This window comes from Megalobrama amblycephala, linkage group LG1, assembly GCF_018812025.1.
Source record: "Megalobrama amblycephala isolate DHTTF-2021 linkage group LG1, ASM1881202v1, whole genome shotgun sequence".
Taxonomy (NCBI): domain Eukaryota; kingdom Metazoa; phylum Chordata; class Actinopteri; order Cypriniformes; family Xenocyprididae; genus Megalobrama; species Megalobrama amblycephala.
The window spans coordinates 9,594,401-9,610,902 of record NC_063044.1 but is presented as its reverse complement, the minus strand read 5'-3'; the positions used below and the strand labels follow the sequence as shown (position 1 = coordinate 9,610,902).

At 41.2% G+C, this 16,502-nt stretch overlaps 1 protein-coding gene and 1 pseudogene across 1 annotated transcript in view; one reads left to right on the top strand and one right to left on the bottom strand.

Moving 5' to 3' along the window:
- The window catches only part of LOC125280859 (gastrula zinc finger protein XlCGF57.1-like), a 1,316,469-nt gene that overhangs the window by 297,910 nt on the left and 1,002,057 nt on the right, over positions 1 to 16,502 (bottom strand). The gene's annotated exons all lie outside the window — the stretch shown is intronic.
- LOC125242807 overlaps positions 1 to 16,502 on the top strand; it is a 267,069-nt pseudogene that overhangs the window by 215,197 nt on the left and 35,370 nt on the right.

The following is a 16,502-nucleotide window of genomic DNA, read 5'->3' as shown; positions in this document are numbered from 1 at the left end:
CAGACTTGTTTCATCAATGGGACATTTGTTGGGCAGGATCGGAGAAGAAAAATAGTGCATCCACCATTGCAACATAGTTCAGAAGATACACCAAGATAACAGGAATCAAAAACGATGGAGAAGGCATGCCTGTGAGTTTACTCGTCTTGTTTTTGAATCACTCTTTACTCATTCTTCTTCGACTGCATATTGTGCTCAGCACTGTGCGTATTGTCCCCTAGTGGACTCTTCTTTCCTGCATGCGCTGTTGCACGCGCACCGTCCGCACGTAATTTTCGTCATGCGGACGGTGCACGAACACGGACGGCCGAAGTATACCTGGGGCTTAACGCTATTGATGCACCTAGCGCTTCTCTGGCTATGCGTCAGTTTACGTTCTGAGATAACGCTGACATCTGGAGGTTGGGTTTATAAGCACAATAGCACAATTCGACTTGCTGTGGAACAAATAATAGATTAATAAGACCAAAGATTGCCCGTTTTATGTACTCAAATTGAATTATGTCTCATGTTTAACCACTATAAGAGCCAGCGGTAAATCCCTGAAGCACTGGCCGAGATGAAGCTGTTCTCGGCGCTTACACAACCCCTGAATGGCCACTAAATTAATTGTAAAATAGGTGCTATTATTAAATATAAGTCACATATATAATATGTATATAAGTCCTACCATGATGTACAGGGTACAACAGGCCATATTTTATTCCTTTAGCCCTTAGTTTCTCCCGTGGACCGTCAAGCAGTTTGCGTTGGGAATACACCTCTGCTGGAAAGTCCGGAAAGATACTGATATGACTCCCATCAAAACAGAGAGCGGGCTTTGGTTACGGGCGAGCTGCAGTCTTAATAGTATCATGATGTATCCTGGCAATCATTGTTTACGATGGGGCCAATGTGGTGAGCTCGGTCAACCTTTGTCACGCGGAAAATGATCTTCTCCCGATAGTGAAGGCAATAGGCCAGAGACAAATTGTGTGGGGTTGCCCTTCTCGATGTTCTCACAAAGACCAGCTATCTTGATAATTTGTCAATGAGATCTGGCCTCTAAACCCATTACCTTGGACTTCAGAGACACATTCTCTTGTGATAAACTTGCTAAAGTGCCCTCCACTGTGTCGGCTGACGAGGACGAGCCTTTTTGACAGTCTTTTTAGATTTATTCATCATTAGCATGTTAATTATGTTGAGTGATCAAATTTAGCAAGAGCAACAAAGTTTTAAATGATTCATTTCAACAAGTGTGACGGAGCTAATTGAAAACACGTCCTCTCCATGAGCTGCTCTCTAGCGCTCTTTGGTATCGGGGGTAATTTTTACGAGTACGTGTACAAGTATATGAGCTTGGTATCGGCCCAATACTGATACTGGTATTGGTGCATCCCTACTGAAAACCCCTGATTTAGATCATGCTGAGGTTTTATGTGTAATCATGGGAGCTGATTAATTATTGTTTATGGTCATGATGCCACCAGCTGGCAGCAATAAGTGTGGCACATATTCAAGCATTTAAAAAAGTCCTTTTATAGTTTATTTTATAAAAAACTGACAACTGACTACAGGTCGGCTCCATAGCAGATTTCAAGCAATCAAGATCTTAGAGAGTTACATGTAAAGTACTAGACAGATTCTGCTAGTATTGGACATTTACAAGTAACAGTATAACTGTAAAATTTAAGTTTTGTGTTGAGGAAAGCACATCTCATTTAATTTTTTTTTTTTTTTTTTTTTAAGTTGCCAGCCATCACCATCATTTTTGATTATTATTACAAAACTTTAATGACCCCAGAAGATTTTGTTGTATGAATAGCTGAACATGCAATATGTCAAGAAAAATAACACAGATGATTGCGTTAGTTTGCATGTACTTGATCAAAGCTTTTATCGCTTCTTCCTGCTGCTGCTTCTTCTGTGTTTTGATCTGGAGGTTTTGTACTGATTCAGATAAGTAAAAGCACCCCTACCGTATACCAGGAAAATTCTGTCAATGGTGGGAAAGTTTTGTGTCATAAATTATTCTCAAAATGTGAGCACTTTTGACCCTCAAAGTCTAGTTTGTTTGGCTAGTGTGATTGCTCCGTACCATGCCCTGGCCCGCTTGAAGAGATTAGGCTCGGTACGGCTGTAGTGAGATCGCTAACCGTGCCGCAGTACGGAACAGCTACTACTTTTGTGTGTGCTATGTCTGACATCATTACAACAACAAAAATCTTCTATTACTAATAGAATAGTTGACTTTTCAATTAACTTAATTCAAGTATATTTAGGTTTATAACAGGTCTGGTTCTCGCCTTATTGGTGAACAGGAATAGTAGTCTGCAAATATCTCTATCCATGTCAGGTCTTCTCTAACAAGCTGATGATCTTCACCAGATGTGAAAAATACAGGAGACATACAAAATGTGCAGTGGTGGGTCCCTGTGGACCAGGTTTGAAAACCACTGGTGTATTGAGTAAAAGATTTATAGACGGGATGGGCAAATCTGGTTCTGGAGGGACACTATTCTGAAGAGTTTAGCTCCATCCTTGATCAAATACACCTGCAAAATTTAACCCAACCCCAATATTTAACCCTTATTCTTGAGGACTGCTTGAAAATGACAGGCACATGTATTTAAATAGAGATAAAACTGAACTATGCAGGTCCTCCAGGACCAAAGCTGCCCATCCCTGATCCATAGGGTATGGTATAGATCAGGGGTGTCCAACCCTGCTCCAGGAGAGTTACCGTCTTGCAGACTTCAGTCCCAACCCTGCTCCAACACACCTGCTGTAATTATCAAGGAACCCTGAACATCCTGATTAGCTGGTTCAGGTGTGTTTGATTGGAATTGGACCTGAAATCTGCAGGATGGTAGCTCTCCAGGAGCAGGTTTGGACACCCCTGGTATAGATCATACTTGTTGTTGGTTTTGATGCTTTAAATGTCTAAATTGTTTTGTCTATTTTCGTTCTAGATCTAACAGCACTGAGAGAGGCTAGCCATGAACTTAATGAAAGGGAAGAAGAGAAAGAACATTATGATAAACATGATTTCATGACTGGGGAAAGGTCGACGCTGGCTAAAAAGACTTCCTCACGAAAAAGAGTTCAAAAGACAGGAACTAAAAGATATTTCACCTGCCAACAGTGTGGAAAGAGTTTTGATCAACATAGAAACCTTCAAGTCCACTTGAGAATTCACACTGGAGAGAAACCTTTTTCTTGCCGGCAATGTGGAAAGAGTTTCAGGCGAAAAGGAAACCTTAATGTCCACATGCGAATTCACACTGGAGAAAAGCCTTACACCTGCCAACAGTGTGGAAAGAGTTACATTCAAAAAGGAAGCCTTAAAGTCCACATGAGAATTCACACTGTAGAGAACCCATTCACCTGCCAACAGTGTGGAAAGAGTTTCACTGGAAAAGGAAGCCTTATAGCCCACATGAGAATTCACACTGGAGAAAAGCCTCACACCTGCCAACAGTGTGGAAAGAGTTTCAGTGAGAAAGGAAACCTTACAGCCCACATGAGAATTCACACTGGAGAAAAACCTTACACCTGCCAACAGTGTGGAAAGAGTTTCAGTCTAAAAGGAAAACTTGAAATCCACATGAGAATTCACACTGGAGAAAAGCCTTACACCTGTCAAGTGTGTGGAAAGAGTTTCAGTCATAAAGGAAACCTTATAGTCCACATGAGAATTCATACTGGAGAGTGCCCATTCGCCTGCCAACAGTGTGGAAAGAGTTTCATTGGAAAAGGAAGCCTTGACAGCCACATGAGAGTTCACACTGGAGAAAAGCCTTACACCTGTCAAGAGTGTGGAAATAGTTTCAGTCATAAAGGAGGCCTTAAGCGCCACATGAGAACTCACACTGGAGAAAAGCCTTACACCTGCACTCTGTGCGGGAATGGCTTTTCACGTCAACAAATCCTTAGGGAACACATGAATATTCACACTGGAGAGAAGCCTTTTACATGTGATCAGTGTGGAAAGAGTTTCGTACATAAATTGTCACTATATTTTCACATGAAAATTCACACTGGAGAGAAGGCATTCATGTGTGATCAGTGTGGAAAGTGTTTCAGATTAATGGCTAGCCTTAAGGAGCATATGAGGATTCACTCGAAAGAGAGCGGTTTTAGACGTTGTCACTCTGGAAAGAGCAGAGGTGTAAAGAGTACCTGAAAACCATGCTTGAATTGAAAGTACAGATAACTTATCTTCCTCATCTCCCAAATCAAACACCTGTGATTCACAACTAACTGCTAATGCGCTTGCATTTATGTAAAGTAGCCTTGTTGGCAAGTTTGGGTGAGTAAAGGCAAACATACAAGACATAGTACCTACAATGCCTTCTTTATAGCAGAAGCTGCTGCAGAAATATTAGGTGCCATGCAAAATGTAATGCAAGTATTAGAGTAAAACATACATTTACTTGTGTCAAGTAAAGAGTAAAAGTTGCTAATATCTTAATACAAAGTATCCAAAAAGATACTTAAGTACAGTAACTAACTGCATTTACTCAAATACTTTACACCACTGGGAAATAGTTCCGCAGACAGTCTCCGTAATTGGCAGATTTAAAGAAAATTACTGTCATTTGGCAAATAAATAAATAAATTACGGACGGCTACAAACACATTACCAGTCATGTAGGCTTTAAACATAAAGCTTATGTTTAAATGTTTTTCCACTTGCGTGAGCAACGTAATATATAAGTTAAAAGTATTAGTTCATACAGGGTTCCCACGGGTCATGGAATTTTAAAATTTCTATTCCACACATTGAAAGTCAGGAAATTTTGCAATTTTATATATTTTTTTTTATATATATTTTTTTTGTCCAAGTCATGGAATATCAGGGATTTTATTTTGTTGCTTTAGTTTCCATTTATCAAAATGTATTCTATACCTTATTTTTTGTTTTTTGTCACGTTGTTTCACATGTTTTGTATTGTAGTGGTTAGGCTATTTTCAGCGCCATTTTATTTCCTTGAGCTCGTCAACTGGCAATCACTTAATCAAATGCAGTCACCTGTACCACCTGGTAACTAAAGCAAACATGCCAGGAATATGTCAATTCTGATGGACACAATAAGGTCTCTTAAGGATGGATATGTTTTGCTTTTTGATGAAAGCTTGAATCGGAAGACCCCAACAAAGCAAATGGGCATTCATTTAAGATTTTAGGACAATGATGCTGTCGTTACACGCTACTTCACTTCTGGATTCATGGGCTGCAGCAGAGGATATGGTGGAGGTCTTCCACAAATCAACAGAGGGGTTGAATTACAAAGGTCTTGTACAGCTTTCAGTGGATGGACCTAATGTTAATTTTCAATTCCAAGACCTTGTACAAACTGAACTTGGACAAGATGTCAATACTGTGTTACTAATTGTGGGTAGCTGTGGCCTACATATTTTGCATGGGGTATTTGAAAAGGGTGCAGATGCCTCAAACTGGAATGTAGACCAGTTCTTAAGTAATGCTTATTGCCTACTGAAAGATTCCCCTGCCTGAAGAGAGGATTATGCTAAAGCTGTCGGACAAACATCTCCTCTAATGCCACTCAAATTCTGTAACACAAGATGGGTAGAGAATGTCCCAGTTACAGAAGGAATGATCAATATATTGACGAACTTGAAGAAATATGTGAATGCAGTAGAGGCAGGCAAATTCCCTAACCCTGGAACTAAATCCTATACTACGGTCAAAGAAAGGTGCAGAGACCCACTGTTGCCTGCAAAGGTTGCACCTTTCTTGAATCTATATCAAACAGACTGGCCTATGATTCCTTTTCTGGCTGCTGATCTTTCTAAGGTTATCAGGTCAATTATGGATCATTTTATCAAGCCTGATATGATGTCACAGGTCAGATAGATACCCTATTATATAAAAAGGCAAGAGAAAAGGTGTATGAAACACTGTGGAATTTTGTGGCACTCCTCCTAAAGCTCTCACATGGAAATGCAACCGTGGAGTGAGGTTTTTCAGTCAATAAACAAATCGAGGTTGAAAACATGAGGGAAAGTGTGGATCATTTGAGGTCAGTAGGGGGAATTGATAACTGTGTTAAATAAGGCCTTCAGTCTGCATCCTTGTCAACACAGTGATACATCTTTCATCTCAAGGAACAGAAAAGACTTAAAGGAGCAGAAAAACTAAACATGAAAAGGAAAACTCTCTCTGACGAGATTGATGAGCTGAAGAAAAAGAAAAAATGCCTCAGCTATGGAGCAATCTGCTGATGACCTTGCATTAAAGGCAGAAAGTGTAGGCAATCTTACATTGATTGCTCAGTCAAACAGTCTAACACAGTCTGCAAAAACTAAATGTGAAGAATGAACTTGATCACAAACAGAAAATCCTTGTGTTTAATCCCTGAAAACAATTAATTTTTGTAGAAATAGTTCAGAAAAATATCAAAGTCCATTTAACAAATAAAAGAAAAAAGTGTGTGTATGTGTTTAAGTTAGTTTTGTAATAAAACAACTGTGAATAAGTAAATAAAGTTTGAAAAATAATGTTTGCGTCCGTTTTTTTGTCTGCTCAGTGCTCCGTTCATTATAGGTCATGGAAATTCAGCTTTTTAGTTTGTGAAAGTCAAGGAAAAGTCAGGGAATTTGACATTTGGCTTAGAATGGGAACCCTGTTTACATAAATATAAAGTAATGAACTTAATAAAACATTTAAACATGACATCTATGAAATATAGTGTATACAAAGAATCACAAAGCTGACAAGCCATGCTCAGTAACATCCAGCAACATCTCTGCATCCTCCTTAGTTGCGGCTGTCCTCTCTTGTTTCACTGGTTATGTTTCTGTCGCCTCGCCTCAGCCACCTTTTTCAAACTGCCATAGAGCTTAGGTAGAAAATGCATGATTTGATTTAACATGAAGATGATTATCTGTCTGGCATAGCCGCTCACTCTAACATTAACCTAGATAAATGTTCGCTATTAGGCGCATATTGAAGGGCAAATTCCAAACGGCATTTTTGAGCCCTTGAAGGGCACTTTGAGAAAAGGACGCCATTAGTGTTTCAAATGAAAGTGAACAACTGAATTCCTTTACTAAGGGCCTATTAGTGAAGGGTACATGCAATGGTCACTGAGAGGAAGGAATCTTATCATTTGTGGTCATGTGACCCAGCGAATACTAGTGATTCTTTTTTAAGCTTAGATGACAGGAGAGTTGGGGTGTGACAGTATGGGATTTTTTTCTTACTGCGGTGAAGAAGCAACAAATTACACGGTTTGGTGGTTAACCGCTCCGCCAACCCATCCACCAGGAACTATGGAAGTTTTTCCATGATTCCTATTAAACTCAAAAGATTATGGCTGTCGCGATAACTGCAATATCGTAATACCGCGCTATTGACAAGCTAGCCACAGAGGACTGCAAAAACTGCAGCAACTGCAATATTTGCATGTTTTTTATTTTTTGAAAGGATATGTCCTTCTCATTTTACACTTTATTCATATGTACTAAATATTAAATAAGTTAATGATAGCATAATGTGTACCATGATGATTTGTACAGAGGCTCTGTAGATTGGTACTAAGCAAGCCTAAAAAGACAGTGAATGTGAGAGAGATCGACTGAGCGTGTGTGATTACTTGCGTCTGTCCTTCAGGCCGTTTAACTTCAAAGTTAAAATGATTTCAACAGCTTGTTTCATTAAATCTCTCTTTAAATGAATCAGCGTTTTTGAACATGTAGTTGAATGAGCGGTTTAAAGACTCAAAGACAGTCAGTCCCTTACTGCCACCTTACAAATACGGCACAAAACAAAAGAAATATGGCATATTGCCTTGTCCAAATTCACCGGCTGCCCCTTGTCATCTGTCTCCAACGCAATATTTGGCTTAGGCACTTAGTTCGAAGGCATTTTTTGAATAATGTCATCTGGCCAGCACCGTAAACGGTAAATAATAGTCTATACCACATAAGTTACGTACGTCTCTGTTTGATGTTAGGTGACAAACGGTTTACAAGGTACTTTTGTTTTTTTGCTGGTCTGCCTCAGTGGTCTAACAGCGCTCATCAGTGTCAAAATGACTGAGATGGCCAATCAAATCAAAGCAGGCGGGTTTACCGTTCACTGTAGTAGAGCATGTATTCCACTAGTTTCATGTTGAAGAGAGCGAGGTGAGATGAAGTTGCTAATCATTTAATATCAGCCAACTGTTTTACAATAGAAATGTTAAATGACTTCCATCTATAACTATTTGAGTTTTCTCAAATATGGCCATTTTGAGGGATGAAAGTTGGATGTGTTCTGTAACAAAGGGGGCAGCACGATCTCAGAGAAAGAGAGAGCGTCAATGAAAGCAGTGCATATGTTGTTTAATGTAAAGACATTATGGCCTTGGGCAGGTTTGGCATAAATAAATTAAAAAGGTCCTAGAAAGCCCATGCAGAGCAGCCGGGATTTACAGCTTTGCATCGTCCACACATCGGCCGGAGAGCATTCGCGATCAGAGGCAGACGTCTCGACATTTTCACAATTAGCAAACGCTCTCCGAGCTACATCCTTGCGATGGAACTTTGTGCATCGGGTCGACATCTGATGTCCATATCTATCTATCTATCTATCTATCTATCTATCTATCCATCTATCTCTTTCTTTTAATATTTCTTTCTTTGAATATATCTTTCTTTCTTTTTTCTAATTGTAGGACATTGATGTTCTTAGCTATACCTTAAATTGCATTTACCTCACAGGTATCCTTAGTTATGTCTCAGTATCAGCCCCGAATGTGTACGATAGTTGATCGTCTGAAACTACATACAGTTCTCCAGTAAAGTATTAATGTCATTTATAACTGATTATGTGTCCATCGTTCATCATGGTGTCAGAAGATGGTTTGTGGAAAGGAGAAAGGCCTTTAAAGAAAGTCAAGTTTCATTGAAAACACTTGAAACAAGAAAGTTTCGCTTACCTTGTTAGAAATGGCAGAAGGCTTCAGAAGACCCGAACCATTAGTATTTGATGGCAACATTTCTTAAGCTTTGTTCATAAAAATAAAAAAATGGAGAGGAATTAAGCTCATTGAAGAGCACCAGGCTCATAGCCTATGGAGGTGAGGAGATAACCACAGCAGGCTTTGCTACTTTCACCTGCCACTCATCAGAAAGAGCATATAACCTCTCATTCTACATGGTAAAAAAGAAATGTACAACCATTGATAGGTCTACCAGAATGTTTACAAATGAAACTGGTTTTGTTCAATAAAGAAATTCATCACAAAAGATGAAGTTTCAAGCTTTGCAAGCCAAATTTATTCTGAATATCCAGACCTTTTCAAGGACGAGATTAGAAAACTTCCAGTAACATATTCAATGAAACTGGAGACAAACAGTTGTAAAACCTGCACACAAAATCCCAGCAGCCATGCAGGGTAGGGTTGAAGCAGAATTACAAAGAATGGTCCATATGGGAGTTCTTAGTCTCGGAGTCCAATGAATGGGTATCATTAATGGTGGCAACCCACAAGAAGAATTCAGAGGAGATAAGAATATGCATGACCCAAGAGACCTTAAAGAGTTAGTTCACCCAAAAATGAAAATTCTGTCATTTATTACTCACCCTCATGGCGTTCAACACCTGTAAGACCTTTGTTAATCTTCGGAACACAAATTAAGATATTTTAGTTAAAATCCGATGGCTCCGTGAGGCCTACATAGCCAGCAATGACATTTGCTCTCTCAAGATCCATAAAGGTACTAAAAATCCAAATCGAAATCGCAGCCTCTTGAGGAGAAATCGAAACAAATGAGTGCAGCACAAAGAAAACATGCTGCTGTAAAAATTCAAAATGTGGAGTTTTTTATATTTATAACATATGATAGTTACTAACATCACATGACCAAGAGGGCCTCAACAGCTCAACCTGTCAGCAAATTATACATTATATATTATTATTATCCATTATCAATTGCCACTTACATACCAATTACATACTAAATGTAATAGAATCATGCTTGCGTTTTGGTGATTCCCTAGCTATTTTTTGTTATTGATGTTTTAAACAGGACAAGTAAAAATCTCTTTCTCTTGCCCCTTCAAAATATTAAACATTAATGTCAAGCCCATATAAGCCTATGTGCCGGGGCTCAGCCCCAGATGGCCCTGGCCCAATTTAACCACTGGGTATAATATAATATTAATATAATATAATATTAATGTAACAGCGTGGCCCGGGCGAGGTTGTTGGCCTCTTGTAAACTCTTCTCGATCCCCCTCAGCACTTCCAGCTTCTCCTTTTCGAGCTTTACCAGCTCTTGACTGCAGTCGCATTGGATAAAATGACGCTTTCTGGAGCCACTGCTGGATTGCTGGTGCTGGGCAACCTCAGTGGAGGCTGATGAAGGTGCAGACAGCTGTGGTGACGCCGGTGCCGGAGAAGCCCTGCCGCTGCTGGCAGGGGAAGAGGGCGTGGGGGTGGAAGAGGACAAGGATGGTAGTATCAACACCTCTCAGATCTATACCCCCTGAGATACCCTGTGAAGCTGCTTCTCCGAGTATTGCCAGGGCCTTTTCCTCATTGGGGCTGAATGCAGGCACAGAGCTGGGCCCACCACCTGTTCTTGCCCGATCTCTCCGGACTGCAGCACCTCGCACTTTGGCTGCACTGGCAAAATCTTGCCACTCCCAACTCTCGCTGTGGGTTGAAACTTGATGCTGCTATTTTCATGGTTATGCTTTCCCATATATCTTTTTTTGTTTTGTTAGTAATGTTGTCCAAAAATGAGAAAAAAGTATATCTTTGTGGTGTGTCACCTCATCTAATAGATTGGCCATTTCGGTTGGAGTAAAGCTGGGGGCTCTCCTCTTTCTCTTTCTCTGCCATAGCAGCTGTTGAATAGATGTTTTGCATGTTGCGCTTTTATTGAGTAGCTCATCCAATAACAGAAATTAGTGATTTACACCAATAATGTGATGCAGCTACTGGTCACTCAGGAGTAGAAGACACAATGGCAAATATATTCTGATAACATAAATGACCCTTTCAACGACCAGTGAAGGCATACTGCCAGTGTAGCGGGTCGAGGCACGATATGTTTGGCCATGAGGTTGCGGGCTCTCACACTCATTTCTTAATAATTATATAAAATATCAAGGTTTGGATTTAGTTTGCAATTTGGATTATTTTTTAGTCCTGATAAATGCAATTTCAACTATTTCTGAAGTGCTTCTTTTATAAAGAACACCGCTTTTTCACATAAAGCATAGAGTGAATTATCGATTCTCGAGCCATCAATATCAACCAATTCAGCACCACCGCCATGGACAGCACCTGGTAACGTTGCACTTAAGAAGGTGTACCTTAAGAAACCTCATAAGGTATAGTTTGGGGAACACACCTAGAAACTGTATATCTTCAGTTAAGGTATGCCTTTAGAGCGAGAGGGACAACGTTATTGGGAAATCCAGCCCTGGGTTTTTAACTCAGATGTAGACAAAACACTAACACTAACTATGACCTCTGCTCTCTCAATCAGCATATTTTTGGTTGTTTATAAATGATTAGGGATGCACCGATGTATCGGCCGCCGATAGTTATACGCGGATTTTTGCTCAATTTACAACAATAGGCATATTGGCTGTAGCAGGAGAAAGGCTGATATAAGGAACCAATGGTTTATTAATTAACTGGTTTATTAAGGCACTGAGCTGTATAATGACTGTTGCTAATCCTAATGCTTTAATCCGGACACAGGCTGTCGAAATGAGTTTCCTCCGCAGGGTGGCTGGGCGCTCCCTTAGAGATAGGGTGAGGAGCTCAGTCACTTGGGAGGAGCTCAGAGTAGAGCCGCTGCTCCTCCACATCGAGAGGAGCCAGCTGAGGTGGCTCAGGCATCTGTTCCGGATGCCTCCTGGACAAGTTGACAAACTGGTTCCGTGTGTGTATCACTTTAATGCTAATCAAATAACAAAAGATCGTACACTATTCTTGACTAAATAACTCATGTAACTTTCATAAGTGTAGCGGACCCCATCCGAATGATGACCAAAACATTACTGATTGCGCTTATTTATTGCGTCCGTTTTCACCCCAAACAAATCACCACAAAAGCTAAACAATACAGAGCACAATGAGTGCGCATTAAACTCTCTTCTCTCCATTACACTATCACAGGGTATCCACAGGGCATTAAAAAGTATTAAAAGTCATTAAATGGATTTTCCGAAAATTAAGGCCTTAAATGGCATTAAAAAGCATTAATTTTATTCCTACAGGCATTAAATGTTTTTAGATAGTTTTGAAGAAAAATAATACTACCAGTTTATATTGAATATAGCCTTCATAATTAATAACTTTGATCTACTGTCGTAAAATATGTACATTGGTGTGATACACACACGGAACCAGTTTGTCAACTCCCCAGGGAGTTGTCCAGGAGGCATCCGGAACAGATGCCCAAGCCACCTCAGCTGGCTCCTCTCGATGTGGAGGAGCAGCGGCTCTACTCTGAGCTCCTCCCAAGTGACTGAGCTCCTCACCCTATCTCTAAGGGAGCGCTCAGCCACCCTGCGGAGGAAACTCATTTCGACAGCCTGTGTCCGGGATCTCGTTCTTTCGGTCATGACCCAAAGCTCATGACCATAGGTGAGAGCAGGAACGTAGATTGACTGGTAAATTGAGAGCTTCGCCTCACAGCTCAGCTCCTTCTTCACCACGATAGACCAGTACAACGAATGCAATACTGCAGAAGCTGCACCGATCCGCCTGTCAATTTCCCGCTCCATCCTTCCCTCATTCGTGGACAAGACCCCAAGATACTTAAACTCCTCCACTTGGGGCAGGACTACTCCACCAACCCGAAGAGGACAAACCACCTTTTTCCGGCTGAGAACCATGACCTCGGACTTGGAGGTGCTGATTCTCATTCCAGCCGCTTCACACTCAGCTGCAAACCGTCCCAGTGTACGCTGAAGGTCCTGGTTTGATGGAGCCAACAGGACAACATCATCTGCAAAAAACAGCGACGAGATCCTATGGTCCCCAAACCGGACTCCCTCCGGCCCCTGGCTGCGCCTAGAAATCCTGTCCATTAAGATAATGAACAGGACCGGTGACAAAGGGCAGCCCTTCTGGAGTCCAACATGCCCCGGGAACAGATCTGACTTACTGACAGCAATGCAAACCAAGCTCCTGCTCTGGTCGTACAGAGACCGGACAGCCCTTAGCAGAGGGCCCCGAACCCCATACTCCCAGAGCACCCCCCACAGGGCACCGCGAGGGACACAGTTGAATGCCTTCTCCAAATCTACTAAGCACATGTGGACTGGTTGGGCAAACTCCCATGAACCCTCCAGTACCCTAAAGAGGGTATAGAGCTGGTCCAATGTTCCACGCCCAAAACGAAAACCGCATTGTTCCCCCTGGATCTGAGACTTGACTATCGGCCGAATTCTCCTCTCCAGTACCCTGGCATAGACTTTCCCAGGAAGGCTGAGGAGTGTGATCCCCCTGTAGTTGGAACACACTCTCCAGTCCCCCTTCTTGAAAAGAGGGATCACCACCCCGGTCTGCAAATCCAGGGGCACTGTCCCCAACCGCCACTCGATGTTGCAAAGGTGTGTCAACCAAGACAGACCCACAACATCCAGAAACTTAAGGTAGTCAGGGCGGATCTCATCCAACCCTGGTGCCTTGCCACCGGGGAGCTTCTGAACTACCTCGGTGACGTCAGCTTGGGTGATGGACGAGTCCATCTCTGAGTCCCCGGCCTCTGCTTCCTCAGAGGAAGACGTGTCGGTGGGGTTGAGGAGATCCTCGAAGTATTCCTTCCACCATCTGGGGTAGTATTCCTTCCACCGTCCGGGGTATCCCTAGTTGAGGTCAACAACTTCCCCCCTCCACTGTAAACAGTGTTGGTAGGGCACTGCTTCCCCCTCCTGAGGCGGCGGATGGTTTGCCAGAATCTCCACAAGGCTGACCAATAGTCCTTCTCCATGGCCTCACCAAACTCCTCCCAGACCCGAGTTTTTGCCTCCACAACTATCCGGACTGCGGTCCGCTTGGCCTGTCAGTACCCGTCAGCTGCCTTAGGAGTCCCACAAGGCAGCCAGGCTCGATAGGACTCCTTCTTCAGCTTGACGGCATCCCTTACTTCCGGTGTCCGCTACCGGGTTCGGGGATTGCGAGCCCAAATCTTCTGATGTTTTGAATTCTGTGGCTCCTTTGAAATCTAGGAAGAAGAAAGTCAAGACTCAGCCCTGGTTGAACAGCAATAGCAATACTCTTAGGCAAGAGTGCAGGAGGGCTGACCGTTAATGGCTCAAAGATAAGTTACAAGTCTCGTATAAATCTTTGAGAGATTGTTCGATGAAGTTACAAAAAGTAGTTAAATTAGCTAGATCAAACAGTTTTTTTGACATTACTTCAAAGAATTGTCATAATTCAAAAATACTCTTTTCTACTATTACAGTACTTTAACCAGTTGTCCCTCCTTCAATTTCTTTTTCTGTGGACACGTGAAACGTAAAAATTTTTACTGGTAAAAATGTAAATGTAAAAATGTTTGCTCTCAGATTTCATCTGTTAGTAATGATCCTGCTACTTTTGTTGCTCCTTTGAAAAAATTGAGTTTTGTTCCTGTGTCTCTGTCACAACTTCAAGACATAGTTGCACAAATGAAGCCTGGGGAGCTATCTTCTCAAATCTTTGTTTAACTCTTTGGCTGATGTGAAGTGTTGGTTGGCAAACAACTTTCTCCAACTGAATGAAGACAAGTCAGAGTTTGTTGTCTGAGGATGTGATATAGATTCTAATAACAACCTGTTATTGCTTCCTGGGGAAAAACTTTCCTTTGTGAAAAATCTTTATTTTTGACTGAGCTTAAATTTGATCATCAAATCTTAGATCAACAGCCAAGTTGATGTCCATCCTCTCTTTCAATGATTTGGAGAAGGTTCTTCGTGCCTTTGTGTCTTCTCGTTTGGATTATTGTAACTCTTTGTATCTGGTGTGAGTCGTCTCTCTCGTCTGCAGCTGGTTCAGAACTCTTTTAACTGGTACCAAAAAAAACCACCATATTACTCCTGTATGGATTTCATTACATTGATTATCAATTTGATCCAGAATCCAGTATAAAGTGTTGCTGTATGTTTACAAATCTCTCCATGGCCTGGCACCAGAGTATATTTCTGATTTTATTAGTTTACATAAACCTTTGAGATCTCTTCGCTCCAATGATCAGTCTTGTCCGGCAGGGTCATTTCAGTGGGTGTTAAAAATTGATTTATTTTTCCTTAGCTTTTAATAATGTGTTGTAAACTGTATGTATTTGTTTATTTCTAGAGCATTTTTAGAAACCACAGTGGGTACCAAAGTGCTGTACATGAAAATAGCAAAAAAATAAAGTTGAGAGTGGCATATTTAATCTAGATGTGTATATCAGAGGTAAAACAGAACTTAAAATCATTGTTTAACTTTATTGCTTTGCTTACGCCCAATTTATTTTTTATAAATCCTGATATATGTGTGGAAAATGCATACCCACATTTTAATGCCTTTTTATGTGCGTACGCAACATTTATACATCAGGCCCCAGAGGTGTAAACAGTTATCTGTCTCCCTCGTCTACTAATGATCCGAGGGGTGGTAAGCATAAATTGAATTGCAACGTAATCAGTTATTATTTCATTGGTCCTCTCTCGTTTTTGCATGTGCTCATAATTTCTTTGTATGTGTAACGAGACGGGACTCAGACAGAGATCCATATGCAAGCTTTTATTTACAGTGAGCATGGTCGTACAGGCTGGGTCGAACAGGGGCAAGCAGGAACAGCAAGGAACAGGCAGAGTCGTAGTCAGGAAACAGGCAATGGTCAGGACAGGCGGATATCACTCACAGGACGTTAGACAAGGCAGAGGTCAGGACAGGCAGCAACGGGTCAATAACAGGTAACGGGCAGTAACGGCAACAAACAGGCAGACAGGATAATAAATGCTCAGAAATGCAACGGGACTGTTAGCAAGACTTCGCGATCAGGTGATGTGTGAGTGAGTCCTTTATAGTCCAGATACTGTGCTACAGGTGTATGTGGCAATGGGTGATTGGTGTGGAGTGTGAGCATGTGACTGGCAGGGAGGATGATGGGAAATGTAGTCCGGGAATTGACAGGATTCGTGACAGTATGACAGCCTGGCCTAAAATTATGTCACACAATTAAACACACATTAAAACAACTGACTCCAAGCACAACTACGCAATATGCTTACAAAATCTTTAAGACATTTTTAATATTTGAATAAAGGGTGAATATTAGGGCTGTGAATCTTGGGGTAGACAGCAAATCGATTCAATTCAGGATTCACAGGTGTCCGATTTGTTCTTGAATGATTTTTATCAAATTCAGAACAATTCTATTCGAGACGATTCACATTAAAATTCGATGTGATTCGATTACTTTGATTCTGCATTTTTATATGCATTGATTAGCATTATTGAATAAAAAAATAACGATTTAAACAAGTTATGAAGTCAAATATTGAGCTTCTG